The 18,999-nt window shown below is 39.4% G+C and overlaps 1 protein-coding gene across 1 annotated transcript in view; it reads right to left on the reverse strand.

The window, feature by feature from the left end:
* Npsr1 (neuropeptide S receptor 1) overlaps nucleotides 1-18,999 on the reverse strand; it is a 182,366-nt gene that overhangs the window by 45,542 nt on the left and 117,825 nt on the right. The gene's annotated exons all lie outside the window — the stretch shown is intronic.

An 18,999-nucleotide genomic window follows, 5' to 3' on the forward strand; every position in this document is an offset into this window, starting at 1 on the left:
GTGTTCCCCTACCTGCCAAAATCATGTTCTCTTCTTAATTCTTATTGTTTTACGAGCACACACACACACACATACACACACACCCTACTGAATGCATTTAGTGTTGTTTGTATATGTATAGACTTGATAACTTATCAGGGGCCTGATTCTCTAGGAAAAACTTGCTTTTCTCTCTCAGAAGCCATTTACTGCTATCGTGTTGTAGAATTAATTTGCCTTTCTAGTAAGAAACCATTCTACACACTTAGAGATTAGTTAAGAAAATCTCTTTAATAATATAACTTGCATACAGCTCTGGCTGGTGCTCAAAGGAGTTGTCCTGGACCAGAGAGTTCTACTAGCTTATACAGGTTTAGACTCCTGCTTTCAACACACTTCAACCTTAAGTCTCTTTCAGGTCCAGCTTACTCTGTTTCTACAGTCTAAACTGAGACTGCATGTCTGCTCACTTGGGTAGATGGGAGATTTATAGAGTGAATATATTTCCATAATTCTGTAAGTGCACCAGAATTGCTCTTTTCAAACGGTTGTTGCCCAGGTTCATCTTGCTCACCTGACAGAATTATATTTTGTCTGATAGGAAGAGAGGGAATTTAATGGGAGACAAGGACTTAACTGGTGGCTGTGACCCTGGGCTGCCCCCTTGTGTTGATGGTAGAGGCATATTCTTTGGTCTAAGGATGGACCTAATGGCTAGTAGTAAATAAAGGTTGTCTCCTAAAAAGTCAATCTTGGTGAATAAACATTAGCAGAGACTTCCTTTGCAACACCATACTTCAATTATTGTATACACTATTCTTTTTTACAGTGTCTAACAAGCTTGGCTAGTACACTATTATCTGCCATGGCCACTGGAGGTGACATTCCTGTAGCTAAACTCTTCGTGTCATTTCATATTTCACAATCAAGTGGGCTGGTTTGAAAGAAAACCACCCCAAAAGGAGTGGCACTGATAGGAGGTGTGGCCTTGTTGAAGCAAGTGTGTCACTGTGGGGGTGGGCCTTGAGGTCTCCTGCTCGAACTTCCCTCAGTGTTACTTTAGTTGACTTCCTGTTGCTTCTGAGGCAAGATGAAAAAAGACTCTCAGTTCCAGTACTACATTTGCCTGCATGCTGCCATGTTTGCTGCCATGCTCCCCAAGATAATGATAATGGACTGAACATCTAAAATATAAGTGAGCCCCCTCAATTAAATGTTTTCACTTAGTAGTGTTGCTTTGGTTATGATATTTCTTCATAGGAATAAGAACCCAAACTAGGACAGTGGGTTTGTGAGTAAATCCTTTATATCCTCATAGGTTTATGAGTTTATGTATGAATCCTTTATAACATCAATTATCAATTTTACTTTTTGGAGACCTCCTGCATCAACAGTTCTTCATCTATGGGTGATGAAATACTTGAAAAATTGAGACTTAAACCCAAGTCCTCACAAATGCTAGGAATGTGCTCTAACACTGAGCTACATGCCAGACCCTAGTTTACTTTTTACTAAAATATATTAGTTCTTTAAAATAATGGGTCTCATCATTTCCCTTTCAAACTTGCATATTTTATACTGTAATAATATCCATACCTGTTTTTATGCCAATATCAATATGTTTTGATTACTGTAGTTCTGTAATAGAGCTTGATGTCAAGGATGGTAATACCTCTAGCCAATTTAATCAAATTGAAGACCTGGATATTAATCCACACACCTATGAACACCTGATTTTTGACAAAGAAGCTAAAACAGTGGAAAAAAGAAAGCATCTTCAGCAAATGGTGCTGGCATAACTGGATGTCAACCTGTAGAAGAATGAAATTAGATTCATATTTATCGCCATGCACAAAACTCAAGTCCATTTGGATTAAAGACCTCAATATAAATCTGACCACACTGAACCTGATAGAGGAGAAAGTGGGAAGTAGCCTTCAGTACATGGGCACAAAAGACCACTTCCTAAATATAACCCCAATAGCACAGACAATAAGAGCAACAATAAACAAATGGGACCTCCTGAAACTGAGAAGCTTCTGTAAAGCAAAGGACACAGTCAATAAGACAAAAAGGCATCTTACTGAATGGGAAAAGATCTTCACCAACCCTACATCAAACAAAGAACTGATCTCCAAAATATATAAAGAACTCAAGAAATCAGACATTAAAATAACCCAATTAAAAAAATGGTGTACTGTACTAAACAGAGATTTCTCAACAGAAGAATTTCAAATGGCCAAAAGACATGTTCAACTTCCTTAGCTATCAGGGAAATGCCCATCAAAACAACTCTGAGATACCTGTCAGAATGACTAAAATCAAAACCAGTAATGATAGCTTATGCTGGAGAGGATGTAGAGTAAGGGGAACACTCATCCATTGCTGGTGGGAATGCAAACTTGTACAACCACTTTGGAAATCAGTATGGCAGTTTCTCAGAAAATTGGAAATCAACCTACCTCAGGATTCAGCAATACTAATCTTGGGCATATATCCAAAAGATGCTCAATCATACTACAAAAGCATTTGTTCAACTATGTTCATAGCCATATTATTTGTAATAGCCAGAATCTGGAAACAACCTAGATGCCCCTCAACTGAAGAATGGATGAAGAAAGTATGTCACATTTACACATTAGAATACTATTCAGTGGTAGAAAAAAATGACATCTTGAATTTTGGATGCAAATGGATGGAATTAGAAAACACTATCCTCAATGAGGTAACCCAGACCCTCCAAAAATGGACATGGTATGTACTCACTTATAAGTGGACACTAGCCATAAACAAAGAACATTGAACCTATAGTTTATGATTCTAGAGAGGCTAAGTAATAAGGTGAACCCAAAGAAAAACATATATAGACCTACCTGGAAATTGGAAACAGATAAAATTGCCTGACAAAATTGGGACCATGGGGGCAGGGGGTAGAAGGGGAGGGTTGAGGAGAACTTGAGGGAATAGGATAGTTGAGATGGAGGAAGGACAGATATGACAGCAAGGAAAGAGATATCTTGATTGAAGGAGCCATTATGAAGTTAGCAAAAAAACGGGCTCTAGAAAAATTCCCAGGAATCCACAAGGATGACCCCAGTTAAGACCCTAAGTAATAGGGAGAGGGTGCCTGAACTGGCCTTGCCCTGTAGTCAGACTGATGATTATCTTAAATATCATCATAAAACTTTCATTCAACAACAGATGGAAACAAAGGCAGAGACCCCTGGAGCACTGGACTGAGCTCCCAAGATCCAGTTGAAGAGTGGAAGGAGTGAGAGTATGAACAAGGAGGTCAAGACCATGAGGGGAGTGAATGAGCATGGGATCAAACTAGTCCCTCTGAATAGGGTTTACAGTTGGGGCAGACTGAGGGGCCACTGAAAGTGGCACTGGGATTTGTCTCTACTGCATGTACTGGCCTTTTGGGATCCTATTCTCTTTGGATGTATGCTTTGCTCAGCCTAGAAGTAGTAAGGAGGGCCTTGGACTTTCCACAGGGCAGGGAGCCTTCTCTTAGGACTGGAGGGCGTTGGGGTGGGAGGGTGTGTGGAGGAAGTGGGAGGAGGGGAGAGAGTGGGAATTGGATTGGTATGTTTTAAAGTAATAAAACATAGTAACAAAAAAAATCCATAACTGTTTTCATCTCTTGTCACATTTCTCTGTGAAATTTATTCACATTTTAAAATTTTCATTTAACTCATCATTACATTTTTATGCCCCCTTCAAATACAGACTCAACACATGAGAGAAAACATAGTGTTTGTCTTTCTGTGTCTGGATTATTTTAATTAACAGGACTATTTCTGGATAATATATATTCCCATAAGTGATATTTTGTTTTTTATGGATAAACTTATATTGATAAATATAATGCATATATGCACCACATTGAGAAATCCATTTCTCCATTGATAAACACCTAGGCTATTTCCATAAGTGGGTTTTGTGCACAGAATCACAATAATGTCCACATATCTCTTCCATATGCTGACTTTGATTCCTTTATTATATACTCGGGACTGACAAAGAGGGTTATATTATGGCTTGTTTTAGTGTTCTAGGTTCATTTTCGTTGTGATAAAATATCTTAAAAAAAGAATAACTTAGTGGAGGAAGGATTAATCTGCCTTCAATTCCAGGATCAATTATCTTTGAGGGGCAATCAAGGCAGAAATTCATGCAGCTAGTCTATTCATATTTACAGTCAGGGGAAGAGAGAGTGAACACAGGTCTGCTTTCTTGCAGCTTCTGCTCAGCTGGCTTTCTCTACTCTTATGCAGAGCCTAGCCCATAAAAAGGATCCACCTACATTTAGGATGAGCCTTCTTCCCACCCCACTTAACAATCCCCCACAGTTCTCCATAGGTGTGCTTACAGGCCCACCTGATCTGACAATCCCTCACCCTAGACTCTCTTGCTAGGTGCTTCTAGGCTATGGCAAGTTGACTTGTAAAGCCAATTATCACATTTAGTTTTTGTAGAACCCCCACCTCCACATTGATTTCCATAGCAGTGGAACTAATTTATATTCCTACCAGACACGTATAAGAGCCCCCCTCCCCTCTCTCCTCCCGCTCTTGGTTTCTTGGGACAGGTTTTCTCTGTGTCACCTTGGCTGTCCTGGAACTGGCTCTGGAGACCAGTCTGACCTATGACCAAGAACTCACAGAGATTTACTTGTTTTGCCTCATGAGTGCTAGGATTAAAGGAGTGCACATCCCTGTCACCACTGAGAGGGTCTCTTATCCTTGAATCTTGGAAACATTTATTGTTTTTTCCTTCCTTCTTTCTTTCCTTCTTGTCTCTCTTCCTTCCTTTCTTTTTTCTAATATTGTTATTTGTCTATTTCATACATGTGTATAATGTCCTTTAACCCCTATGCCTCGCTCCCCCTACTTTCTCATATCTTCCATCCATTCCAGTTTCATGACTTTTGGTTTTATTCTGTGACCCATTTAGCCAGGATTATCTATCTGTGTGACAATTGGATTGAAACCATCTATTGGAGCTAGTCTGGGACTTCAGTGGGTATACAATAGAGGTAATGACTTCCTCTCTCCTTGTATTTAACAGTGGTAAATAGTTCAGCAGTGAGGAGTAAAGACTTGAGCTCCTCCTCCATGCCTGCCTGACTGCTGGTCTGCCCACTCTTCTTACTACACAGTAACATGTAAGTAACATGTCTTACAAGACATCCATGGTTGCTGTGAGATTATCATTGGAATGGCTTGTCTTGCCCAGAAGCTGCTACTTTCCAGTCCTTCTCCTTTTTTTCTAGTTGTCCACTCTTTTCAGCCCCTCCTCTGCAGTGTTCCATGAGCCTTAGAGAGGATGGTATAAATGTCTGTTTATATACTTATTCAGCACTTATACTCAGCTCTGTGCAGTCATGAATGTTTGTGTTTACCATTGTTCACTGGAAAGAGAGGATTTTCTCATTAAGGCTAACAGCAAGGCTCATCTATGGGTACAAACATAATTATTCAGTTTGACATTGTGTCATTCTAGCTAAACAGCATTATTCAGTTCCTCCCAGAGCCTATTCTCTCCCCTACGATAGGTTATTGACCAGGTTTCCAGTACCTCAAATCCAACCAGAGAGCAATTTGTTATTCCCACTACTGCACAAATGGGCACATCTTATAAGACAGATTGGTCTCAGACCTCATAGGACTGACACTGAGTAATGCAATTGGTAGCATTTCTATGCCCAGAGACCTGGATAGCACTTTCTAAGACTTCTGGGAAAGAGGACAATCATAGCTCAGTTTCAGCTTGTCTTCTCTGTATCACACAGTATGTGGTGTCTTCAGCAACAGGTCTTGTCATCTACTTCTTGTGGGGAACCAAAAATAATGGCCAGTAAATGGAGAAATGGTTCAGTTTTCAGGAGTACTTGCTTCTCTTGAGGAGGAGCCAGGCTTGGTTCCAAGCTGGCTAATAGCTGTCTGTAATCTAGTTCAAGAGGACAGAGGATCCTATTCTGAACTCTTGTGGGCACCAGGCACATATATGGTACACATACTTGCAGACAAAATATGAAACACACAAATAAATAATTTTTTAAAGTAAAGGCAAGAGCTTTGTTTTGGGGGCCTCCGGGGCATCCCTGACCAAAAACTCAGAAGGAGGCACCCCACCTCTGTAACCGAGGCTTTTGTTCAGTAACTCATGGTTTCTGAAAAAAGCTTTGCCCAGATACAGCATTTATTCTTCATTTTATTTTTGCTTCCCATTTATTATTATTATTATCATCATCATCATTATTATTATTATTTTACTATTTTGTTTGTTTTCTTGATTGTAGACTTTCTGATGAGGAAGATGGAATCTTAAAGTACTTTTTATTTTTTTAAAAAATAAACTATTCCTTGAGAGCAAATAATCACTCTGTATCTAGCCTTCCAGGGGCAATGCATACATTCTCTGACCCTGAGGTGGTCAGCACCACTCACCCACCACCCACTGGGGCTTTCAGATTTCTTAAGTGTATGGCAACCCGCATACCATGGTAAGTGACTAGACACCTGGCCTGATATCACACAGGGCACATGATCGGGCTCATGAACACAGAACTCAGTTCGAATCATGCACCTCACAGCCAAGAAGCTGCTCTTCTTGAAGAGTCCTGGAAAGGACGTCTGAAGCCACCTATGAAGCACAGATTAACGAGAGTGCCCTGAGAGAACAGGATGCTACCCTTTGGAGTGCATCGCATGCTATTCGAGTCCTCTTTCTGGCATTGTGTCTCTTGCAGGAAACTCACAAAGGTCTTAGAATGAAGAGGTAGAAGAGGAAGGCCTCAGTAGCCTCACTCCCAGTAATGCAACTGGGACCTTCCAAGTCTTATGCCTGTCTTTCTCTGTCTGCCATATTGTTACTCTGTAGGCAACAACAATAAAAAGTATCAAAGACAAGTACTCAGGTACTACTAGAGGATTGTTACAGTCTGGGAGAAAATAAACTCTGTGGCAATTCAGAATTATAAGAGTCATTGTTTATTCCTTCTCTATTTACAGTTTTTCCTTTCTTTCCTTCCTTCTTTTCTCCCTTCTCTTCCTCTCTCTCTTCCCACTCCTTCCCTCCCTCCCTTCTTTCTTTCCTTCGTGTGTGTGTGTGTGTGTGTGTGTGTGTGTGTGTGTGTGTATGTGTGTGCGTGTGTGTGGTATGTGAATGTGTGGTGAAGTGCACATGTGTGCAGATGCATGTGCCTACAGAAGCCAGATGGGGCTACCAAGTGTCCTCCTTAACCACCCTCCACTTTATTTCCTTGAGAAAATTTTCTAACTGAATGAACTAACCATGCCAATTTTCCCCCCAGCTAGAGTAGCTAGCCAGCCTGCCCCAAGAATCCTCCTGTCTCCATTCCTCACAGTGGGGTTGCATAACCCTATCTCAAGTTCACATGGATTCTAGTGGTGCCAATTCAGGTCCTCATGCATGTTCAGCATGTGGTTTTGCCCATTGAACACATCCGCATGAGACACCTCTATGAGATCAGTTGTTACTGATCATGGCAGGCTTATGAAGAGCCTGAGAATTGTGGTCTGTGACCAACCAAACACGGACTGAAAAGGAGCTTCTCCTGGGAAGAATGGGCGGACTGAATGAGTTGAATTGATGGTGAACTTCTTTGGATATTCTCTGTTGGTTTACTTTTTCCCTAATTGAAAAATAATAGGAACAATACTGGTGATTCTGTAGATCTAAGTGGCTATATGAACAATTATAGTGTATTCTGGTAAAATGTGTTTCTACCCTGGAGATTAATCTTAAATAAACCTATTTCTGGTAGTGCAGTGGCCATGGGGCAGTACTATAGCATTTGCTAGTTGCTATTAAGCTAATGAAGCTAGCTCTGATCAGTAAGAGCTATTTAGTTACCTCAGTAATTGAGTATACTGCAAATAAAAAGCTCCTAAGAGATAATGAGTAGGACCTTGGGAACAAAGTGTAGACCTTTAAAGGCCTAACAGTGTGCTTGGATTGCCCTGTTTCCTATGATTCATTACATAAAAGATACTAGAAACAGTGACATGCAGGAAACCGCAGCAGAGTGCGCCTGGCATTTTTGCTTCTTTAAGGGCATCTTGTAAATGTGTCTGTGGCTTCTAAAGTGAAGCAAAGCTATGGGTAAAGGAGGGGGAAGTAAAGGTTGATGCCCCAGTCTAGTCAAACCCAAAGGATAGAAAAGGTCAGGCAGGCAGAAAGGTCGTGAGGGGTGGTGGCCCTGAGTGAGGAAGTATTGACATAGGGGTAGAAGTGAGGGATGACATGGGGTCTCTGTAGTGTGACATCAGTTTGTGGGGTCTGAAGCTGAGAACAGGAGTTAGAAAGTGGCAAGAGTGACGCCATCTCTCTTTAAACAGAGGAGATAGTCAACACTGTACCTGGATATGTGCTATAGACAGATTTATCTCCATATTGGGGGAAGGATCAGTTTTATAGGTCAGCTACGGGAATTAACACTGGACTAGCTGGAGAGCTGTGTGGAAATCTGAGAAACAGATCATTGGTTGATGGAGGAAGGTCATTGGCTAATAAAGGAACTGCCTTGGCCCATTTCATTGGTTAGAAGATAGGTGGGAGGAGTAGACAGAACAAAACGCTGGGAGGAAGAGGAAGTGAGCTTAGACTCAACAGCTCTCCTCTCTGGAGCAGACGCCTCAGAGAGACGCCATGCTCCCCGCTCCAGGGAAGATGCACGCTATGAAGCTCCGACCCAGGATGGACTTAGGCTAGAATCTTCCCGGTAAGACCGGTGCTATACAGATGATAAGAAATGGGCTAGTCCAGGTGCGAGAGTTAGCCTAGAAGAGGCTAGGTAGAAATGAGCCAAGCAGTGTTTAAATGAATGCAGTTTGTGTGTTGTTATTTCGGGGCAAAAGCTAGCCGAGCAGGCGGCTGGGGTGTTGGGGACGCAGCCCTGCCACCGCCCATATTACTACAATTGGTCTCATGTTTGTAAGCAGAAGTGGGGATGTGGAGAAGGGTGTATGCTCGGATAAACTTTATGTGCTGAAATGAGGATTTAATACATGATCATTAAAGTTTTTAACATTCTTCCCATGGGTATCACTGGTAGATGGTAGTGCCTTCAATTAATGAGAATGCCAGAGGATAAACACATTAAGATGGAACATTAATGAGTTTGGGCTTTCCTAGGGCATTAGACAATTACATGCAGTGCTATAACTGATGCAGTTGTATTAAGAGCTACCATTTTTTTTCGTATTTTTGTGCCTTTCCTCTCTTCTATTTCTCCCTGTGATGACTGACCTTTTCTTTTCATTTTACTATCTGCTATTATCTTATCAACTCTATGTTGTCTGATATTAACTGAAGATTTATATTGTATAGATTTATTTTTTCCTGTTTTCCTTTATATAATACTATATACACTTTTCTATAATGTGCAGGTTGCTATGGCCAAGTCACTCACAAATGTTGTGTTACTGTTTAGGTATTTTCATTTTGCATGTATTATAAAGCACATTGTTACAATTTTATTATAAAGTTACCTTTTACAGTTGCTATTTAGAAATATCTGAATGCATAGAACAAAGAAGGTCACTGGAAGTATCAACAAAGAAGGAATAAAACGTTCAAGGGAAACTTTGAAAGCAAGAAAGGCTTGGATGGATGTGCTACAAGTTCTAAAAGACCACAGATGACAGGCCTGAAGCATTAATCTAATTAATTTTTATATCAGGGTCAGAATCTGAAAGATCAGAGAAGCAGGGAGCAGCAGCCAGTCACTTTCTACCTCTACCATTATTCCATCTGAAAGGGCTCATTTCTCAACCCACCTTACTACTTCCTGTCTCCTCTCTGTCTACAGTCCTCCAAACCTCTATGGTCAGCTAGTGGCTAACTCTGCCCTCTGACTATGATCAAACTTTACCTGTTAGAAAACAATCTAAATATCACACCATATACACAATACCCCTTTTTGTCCAAACAAAAAGCAAAGACTTTAACCAAACATAGTAAACCTACATACAATAAGTACAATAACTTTATACAAATATATATAGGCAAAAATTATATTCACAATAAGCAGTTCTTTTGCAACTTCCTAGTTTATGTCTATCATGTGGGCAGCAGTATAGAGATTCATCCCCTGGCCACAGGCTGTGGGCTTGAGCTACCAGTACTATGTGGCAGGTTCCCACAGTCTTTCATGAAGGCTTCAGCACAGATAAGCACCTCTCCATTTAAAGGCTCATACAGGCAGAAAAAGGACAGAGATTCATAGTAAGACAGATTCAGACAACAAAAAAGCCTCTGAACTCACAGTGTGTTTGTAAATGAGCATAGTCTTGGGAGAGAGAAGAAAAAGAGAATATATACAATCTTAGATTAAAAATACAGTTTAAAAATAATTACAGTCCCTAAAAAAGGAATAGAGCAATAAAATAAATATAATAAGTCACATAAAATGAGAAATACACAGAGTCTGGATCATGTATGTTATTGCACTGTCTTTAGATTTTTTTATTGTTAACGAGCAAGTGATAACTGCTATGAGACATTTGATTATAAAAGCCACTAAACTGAACCAACCTACATATTTCAAATATGTCTTGATGCCAAAATTTAAGGCAAAAGATATGTTTCTTTGGAGGAGAGGTTATGCTTTTATTTCCACAGGAAATGAGAGACTATTGATTTATATCAGGTGAATAAATGATGTTTGATTCATTAAAAAATGAATGAAAATCAGATTTGATCAAGAAAGATCCCCTGAAAATCCTGGCTACAGGCATAAAAAATAAACCTAAAATAACTACGAAGCACATTATATATAATTTACCTGCTCAAACATAAGATAAAAGTCTTCTTTGACTGACTTGTGTACAATGTACAGTCTATATTTGTATCAATACAAATATGTATGTTACCTTTAAAAGCTTATGTATTTTCAGAGCAAGGAGACAACATCAATAAAAACAGATGACCCAGGTGATCCAGCATTTTAAAATGCCTCTGTTGCAGTTTCTTCAGAGTACTGTAGAGTAAATATCCAATACAGATTCAAGGCTGCTGGCTGAGATTATCTGGTCTCACTGACTACTCTAGTCAAGACTTACCCATTATCCTAAATATTCTCAGGGTCCCACAAAGATTACCTGTGCCTCCAGTAAACAATAAGTAGTCTAGAAAACTATACCCATATTCCCCAAATACTGTTTATAAATATTTGTCATAATTTAGGGGAGTTGGTTATAAGTTGTTACTGGTAATGGTCAGAAGAAAAGCTGAACAAAGGAGATTAGATTCAGAAATCTCATTCTAAAAAGAAAAAGGGGGAATATAGAAATAGGATAAGAGGATAAATTCTTGAATCTGACTTTAAACCAAAAAAGCCATTACTAGTCTTAAATTTTTATATTGATATGGATTTTTTATATTAATGCAAATTTTGAGTTTATTTTTGCTATGCTGTATATGTGTTTCTACTCTTGTTTGAAATAGTGTGCTTAAGCAACTCATTTTAAAATATAATGTATGTTTAAAAATACAGGTTAATATTTGGTCATCTGTAATAGTCAAATATATAGTCATTAGATATGTTTTTAAGGTTAAATAGATATATTTAGGTAGATGTCCTTCAAACATTTCAAAGACCTACATAATATGGCATTTAAAATACTTATAATGGCATATAGCTTTTTATGACAGTGAGACATGTCTGTTCTTGGCAGTACAAATTTACTTCAGAAAAGATGATGGACATTGAAGAAACTCCATATTGAGTTTGTTTTGTTTATGCCAAAAACTAGCCATGTGGGTAAAAAAACTGTTCTTGCTTCACCTTGATTGCTGACAGTTACTATTCAAACTGGACTGGTAGGACACAAAAAGGCAGCTGTCAAAATTTTGCTAAGACATCGTAGGACCGTTCTTCAAAATTCTAAGCTTTACAGGAAAGTCTGTCAGATATGCTAGGCTTGTAGGCTAGAGTTGAATGGCCCAATGTTATAGAGGAACTTTGGGTGACTATCCAGGAAGCAAAAAGTCCTTGTTGTTAGATAATATTTTGCCCTTCTGGGGTCTTTGATGGAGTTGAAGACTAGATAGTCATAGTTATAGTTTTTCTTAGTTAATCTATAAGATATATTGATGTGAAATGTCAAACTCATCAAGATATAATAGATAATTGAATCTTTTCTCTAATTTTGTCAAATAAAAATGGACTGGATATTGTAAATGTAATTCTTAATAATTGTCTTTCTTGTATATAATCTTACTATGATAAAGTTAAAACCTTCCTTTTTAATTAGATAAAAGGGGGAAATTCTGTGGGATAATCTTTCTGTATAGAGTGAATATATATTACTCTCATTGGTTAATAAAAAGTTGACAGGCTTGTAACGGGGAAAAGTGCTATGTGAAAAATTCAAACTGAGAATGGTGGGGAAAAAAGTAGGGGAGTCAGGGGAGACACCAGCCTGCTAGAGAGGGAAAAGAACGTGCTGGAGTACATGTGAAGCCATGGGCCACATGGCAGAATGTAGATTAACAGAACTGGGTTAACTTAAGTTTTAAGAACTAGTTAGCAATGAGCCTGAGCTATTGGCCGAGCATTTCTAAGTAATATAAGCCAGAGTATGGTAATTTGGAAGCAGGATTATTAGTCATAATCAAGGGAGAAGTAAAAACTTCTCATGATAAAAATTGATTCAGGGAATTTTTATCTACCAAGTTGGCTCTATAGAGTATACTAAAAGAAATAGTTCACTATTAAGATTAAACATATACCAGAGCGCACAAGGAATATCAAAACCAGTTAGCCAAAAGTTATATAGGAAAACACCACAGTATCAACAAAAACAAAAGGTAATTATTCAACATTATTCAGCAATAGCTCTCATTATTAATAGTTTCAATTGCACAATTAAAAGACACAAAGTAACAGATTAGATTAGAAAACATCTTTTTGCTGCCTCCAAGAAACACACCTCACTCTAATATGCTAGCTTAGAGTAAAATGATGAAAAAAGACATTCCAAGCAAATAGAATTAAAGAAACAAGAAGTTATAGCTATTCTAATATCCAACAAAATAGACTGCAAAGTAACACTATTCAGAAGGTTAAGGAAGGACTTTTTATACTCATTAAAGAAAAACCCACTGAAAGGATATTAAAATTCTACCCACATATGCACCAAACATAAGAGCATTCAATTTCATAAAAGAAGCACTGTTAGATCCAAAGTCATAGATTGACCCCAACACAGTGATAGAAAGTGACTTCAATACTTTGTCAGTAGGCAGTTAATACAGACAAATTCTAAAAAATGAAACTTTGGAGCTAAATGTGAAGCTTTCTTCAAAATTGGCCACAGATGAGAACACGAACATAGTTTTGTTTTTGTTTTTGTCTTTTTTGAAGACAGGATTTCTCTGTGTGGAGCCCTAGCTGTCCTAAAACTCGCTTTGTAGACCAGAATGGTCTTGAACTCACAGAGATCTGCCTGCCTCCATCTTCCAAGTACTAGGATTAAAGGTGTGCACCACCGCACCTGGCCAAACCTAGACTTAGGAACTTTAAGAAAACTGAAACAACGTTATGCACACTCTTTGACCACACAGGAATAAAAGTGGATGTCAACAACAGAAATGACAAAGAGTATACACAATAACGTTTGCTTCTCAAAGCCAAGAGATAGTTCCTCAGATGAATTTTGTGTGTATGCAGCATTGTTTGTAATAGCCAGAACCTGGAAACAACCTAGATGCCCTTCAATGGAAGAATGGATGAAGAAAGTATGGAATATATACATATTAGAGTACTACTCAGCAGTAAAAAACAAGGACTTCTTGAATTTTGCATACAAATGGATGGAAATAGAAAACACTATCCTGAGTGAGGTAAGCCAGACCCAAAAAGAGGAACATGGGATGTACTCACTCATATTTGGTTTCTAGCCATAAATAAAGGACATTGAGCCTATAATTCGCGATCCTAGAGAAGCTAAATAAGAACGTGAATCCAAAGACAAACATATACGCATCCTCCTGAATATTAACCTTCATCAGGTGATGAAAGGAGACAGAGACAGAGACCCACATTGGAGCACCGGACTGAAATCTCAAGGTCCAAATCAGGAGCAGAAGGAGAGAGAGCACGAGAGAGGAACTCAGGACCGCGAGGGGTGCACCCACACACTGAGACAATGGGGATGTTCTATCGGGAACCCACTAAGGCCAGTTGGCCTGGGTCTGAAAAAGCATGGGATAAAACCAGACTTGCTGAACATAGCGGACAATGAGGACTACTGAGAACTCAAGAACAATGGCAATGGGTTTTTGATCCTACTGCACGTACTGGCTTTGTGGGAGCCTAGGCAGTTTGCATGTTCACCTTACTAGACCTGGATGGAGGTGGGTGGTCCTTGGACTTCCCACATGTCAGGGAACCCTGATTGCTCTTCGAGCTGATGAGGGAGGGGGACTTGATGGGGGGGGAAGGAAATGGGAGGCGGTGGCGGGGAGGAGGCAGAAATCTTTAATAAATAAATAATTAATTAATTAATTAAAAAAGCTTTTCACCAATTTCCACTTTGGTAGATATTCCTTGTCTATCAAAATGACTCTTCTGCTACCTGACGCCCCTCTCCCCTAGAATGGTTCCCTCTGTTGATCATGTTTATTCACCAGATGTTGAATGGTTTTTGTTTTAAAGTCATTTCAGAAGTGAAAAAAAAATTAGGGGCTTGAGAGATGGTTCAGTGGCTAAGAGCTGGTATCGCTCTTACAGAGAACCCTAGCTTGATTTCCAGCATCCACATCACATGACTCACAGCTGCCTGTAACTTCTGCTCAGGTCAGCCAACATACTCTTTCAGCATCTGCTCATCTTCACATGCGTGCACATGCACGCAGATACATCAACATACATGTAAATTTAAAGGAAGCAGGAAAAGAGTGCAGCATATACCTTGACTCTGGCAAGCTTACTATAAAGATGAAAATGTGGAAACTGATGTTGATATAAGGCTCTGGACTAAAGCACACTGCCTCTTTTGTGTATTGCCAGTTTTTAAAGCATTTTTTTATTTATGTATTCTTTATGAGTATGGCTCTTTCTGTTCTTCTCTCTCCCCCTTCCTTCTTTGTCCCTCTCTCCCTCTCTCTCTAGCCACCCTCCAACTGTGTGTGTGTGTGTGTGTGTGTGTGTGTGTGTGTGTGCAAGCAAGTATGTGTGGGTGCCTGTGGAGGGCAGAAGAGAGCATGGGATTCTCTCTGGAGCTGGAGTGACAAGTGGTGCTGGGAACTAAACTCAGATCTTTATGGAGCTTCGCAAGAACAGAAAGTGCTTCCAGATGCTGATTTTTCTCTGCAGCCCTTCTCTTCCCTCTTCTCGATGCCTATGTATTTAGCTTCACATGTGCTCACAACATTAACCCCGCAGTCCAGATGCAGGAATGTTTCATAGCTGAGCAGAATTCCCCACAAGTTAGCTACACTCTGCTCAGCTCCATTCCCTAAAAACCACTGCTCTGTTCCTTGTAATAGTTATTATTTTCAGAATTTATGTAAGTAGAAGGTTAGTCTCTATTTATTAGATATTAACTTCCATTTTAAACAGCATGATGCCTTTGGGATTCAGCCAAATCACATATGGTTTGTTTTTTCTTCTTCTGAATATTGTTAAAAGGTGTGGAAGTATAGTTTGTTTATCCATTAATACACTGGAAGATATCTGGCTTATTTCCACTTTTAACTATTTCAGACAAAACTGATAAAAATTGCACAGGCTTATGTAGATATCCCTTTTCCTTCTAGTGAGGAAGAAAATGAAATTGTTGGGACACAGGGACACCATAAAAAATAGTCCAAGTGTCTTATAGCATTGATGTCACATATATGTTTTCTCACCAGAAACATAGGAGACACCATGGCTCTATGTCCTTGTCACACCTGATGCTGTCAGGATGTTTTCTTTTTGCTGTCCTATTCATAGGGAATTATTATTAATAGGGAATCTTATCATGACTTGCTTTTCTATTTCTTGAATTACTAAAGTTGAACATTTTTCCGAGTGTAATTTCTATCTGTACATCATCTTCTATAATACCTGTTATAAGGTATTTTCTTCCTTTATGATACATTTTTAAGGTCGTATCTAAGCACTGGACTCCTCTCTTTTCCTGATTCTCTTGGTTGCTTTGGCTCTTTGAACAATGGACTTCAGTTTCTTTTTGAGACTCGTACGTTGTGATTGGTGACAGACATGGGACGGTGTATGAAGAAGCACAGAGCGGCCTGGTATGATGCTCCTATTGTAGAGGGCTTGCTGTGGAAGCATGTGGACCCGAGTTCCTCCCCTAGAACCTACAAAAAAGTCAGGCACAATGGTGCATGTGTTGCAATACCCATGCTAGGAAGGCAGAAAGACAGGTAGATTCCTGGGGTTTACTGACCTCCAGCCTAGCTGAATCTGTGAGCTCCAAGCCAGTGAAAGTTCTTGTCTCTAAAACAAAATCCAGGTAAAAACATGTGTGACGTTGTCCTGAACAGAAACACACACACACACACACACACACACACACACACACACACACACACACGAATATGAGAGGTAAAGATAGTATTTGTACTTAAAACTGGGCACACTATAATATGTTCAAAAAAAGAACCTGAAAGGTAAATATTAGGAGATGAAGAAGGACTGAATCCAGATAATGAAGATGAGTTACGAAAGAGAATATCTAGTTCTCTGTCTCGGATTTTTCTTTTCTGTTGTGGTTAAAATGTATTTGATAGCAAAAGTGACAACTCCAATGTGAAACTCCACAGCTTCAGAACGGCTATGCTAATGGAATATACATTCATTAATATGTGTAGACATTAGGCCTAATCATTCCGATGTGTGATTTTTTGCAACTGTTTATAATAAAGTATATATTCAAAATGGGCACGTTTCTCCAAAGTTGTTAAAGTGAAATGCTGAATTAATCTATTCAGGAGTTTACCAAGCCTGCGTTTGTTGTCTGTGAAGTCTGCCTTAGTCAGCTACAGGCTTTGAATTTCTCCTTGGGTGCTTTGTTGGGGTGGGAGCTGGGTGCTAACTGCAGGTGGGTGTTCCAATGCATACAGTGCAGACAGCTGCATCTCTCCTAGTGTGACACCCTGCAGATTGAAACTCAGTGCTTACAGGATGATGGATGCTGTCCTTCTACCTCTCTCAGCTCTGTAGGTGGCTGGCCATTGTGGGTGGTGTAGCCACAGCTTTGCAAATTCTTCTCCCATGAAAATCAAACTCGTACCTTGGATGCATTATAGAGTTTGCGTATAATAGAATTTAGAGATTTTTAATGGTATTAGAATTATCATTTTCCTATGTGTTCACAAGAGATGAGGTTTCTACCTTTGTGTTTATCATTTTTTTCCTGGTGCTAGGGACAAGGCAGCAGGGTTTGATCCCAAATGGCTGAGGTTTTTATTGGAAGAATTGTCTATGCAGAAGGGTAGGAGTTCATGCTTTCATAAAAATGTGCACTAACCTTTTCTGAACACCTGCATATAATATCTATAACAATCATTCAATTCTGCTACTGTCATTTGGAAGCAGCTATAGACAAGGGTAGACTGGGTGGATATGGCTGGGTCCCAGTAAGACTCTGAAAAGCAGCTGCAGGCTGCGTTTGGCTGGCACGCTGTGGTTTTCCACTCTCGATTTGCAGAATAAACTCCAAATGCCCTACACTGGCTTCTGGAAGCCTCTTGCCTTCTTCAGTTAGATCTTTTCTCATCCCACTGTAATTTTATTTTATTACAGAAACCTTTCAGCTAGCACACTAATGCTAGCATCTGGTTAATTGATGAAAACGTTGGTTAAAGAAATGAGGCATACACACAATCTGCCGTAAGCATATTAATACAAAATACAAATGTGCATTTGTTTGTCATTTTCTTAGTATAAGGCCAGGACTTTTATTGAATTTTATTCCTCTTCATTTTTTTTGCATAAAACATACCCATAATGTATCTTTTACGATTTCCAATTTTGGTTTCTTTAAATTAGGGTAAGGAGTTGAGATACCAGCAAAGCAATCTGATGCAGAATCTCATTGGAGGGATTTTTATAATCCTCCTTCATCTTTTATAGCTGGATCCCTTGAGCTTAATTCTACTGCAGCTTTTTTAGTCACTCACTAAAAAATGTCAAGGCTTTGCAAAGCATCTATCTTAATTTTCACAGAAACAGCAGCTCTTTAATGTTAGCTAAATTGCACACTTTTAATAATGAGTGTGACTGGCAGAAACTGGCTTGGGAGTAAACATCTCTCACTTTCATAAGGCAAGAAGTAGGAGTCGAAAGAGGCAGGCTCTCTGAGGATCATGCTGCCAGTCATACATTTGATTAGTAAGGTGGTTGCTGGAAGAATGGGAGCATCTTGATGAGAGTGGCCATTGGTCCCGCTTCATGTTCCCAGCATGCCCAGCTCTGCTCTTTACTTTGCCACGCCCTTCCTTCCCCTCCTCTGTTGGCCTGGAGAGCTCTTTGTGAATGCTGCCTGAGAGCATCTTCTATTGAAATTCAAGGTTACTTTTCTCTCTGCCCACTGAGCCTGGCAAGATTATCCCCTCACACTGTGCTTCTCTCATCTTCCTTTATTAGTACCTGTGTCTTTAATGCATTTTTTTCTTAATATTGCACACTCCACTCTCCTGCATGGCAGTGGAGGTTATTTTTTATTCAGCTCCACATCTTCAGGCCTTAGAATCATGACATTACACTGTAACAGCTTTGTAAAATGTGATTGAATGAATGGGTATGTTAGTACTTGATTACTGCATAGGCGATTTCACAGGGCAGATTAAGCCACATCAACCATTTCCTTCACTGTAGATTGAAATAATGATCGCAGAATCTAGATGCTGGAACGCAGAGAGTGATTTGAAATTTTGATCCTCAATCAGAATTGAAAAAATATGTTCCCTGGACTCTAAGATCTCTGCAGATTGAGTCTTTGGAGTGACCGAGATTATGCCTTGCTAAGGTGT

Source organism: Microtus pennsylvanicus, chromosome 3, assembly GCF_037038515.1.
Source record: "Microtus pennsylvanicus isolate mMicPen1 chromosome 3, mMicPen1.hap1, whole genome shotgun sequence".
NCBI classification, from domain to species: Eukaryota; Metazoa; Chordata; class Mammalia; order Rodentia; family Cricetidae; genus Microtus; species Microtus pennsylvanicus.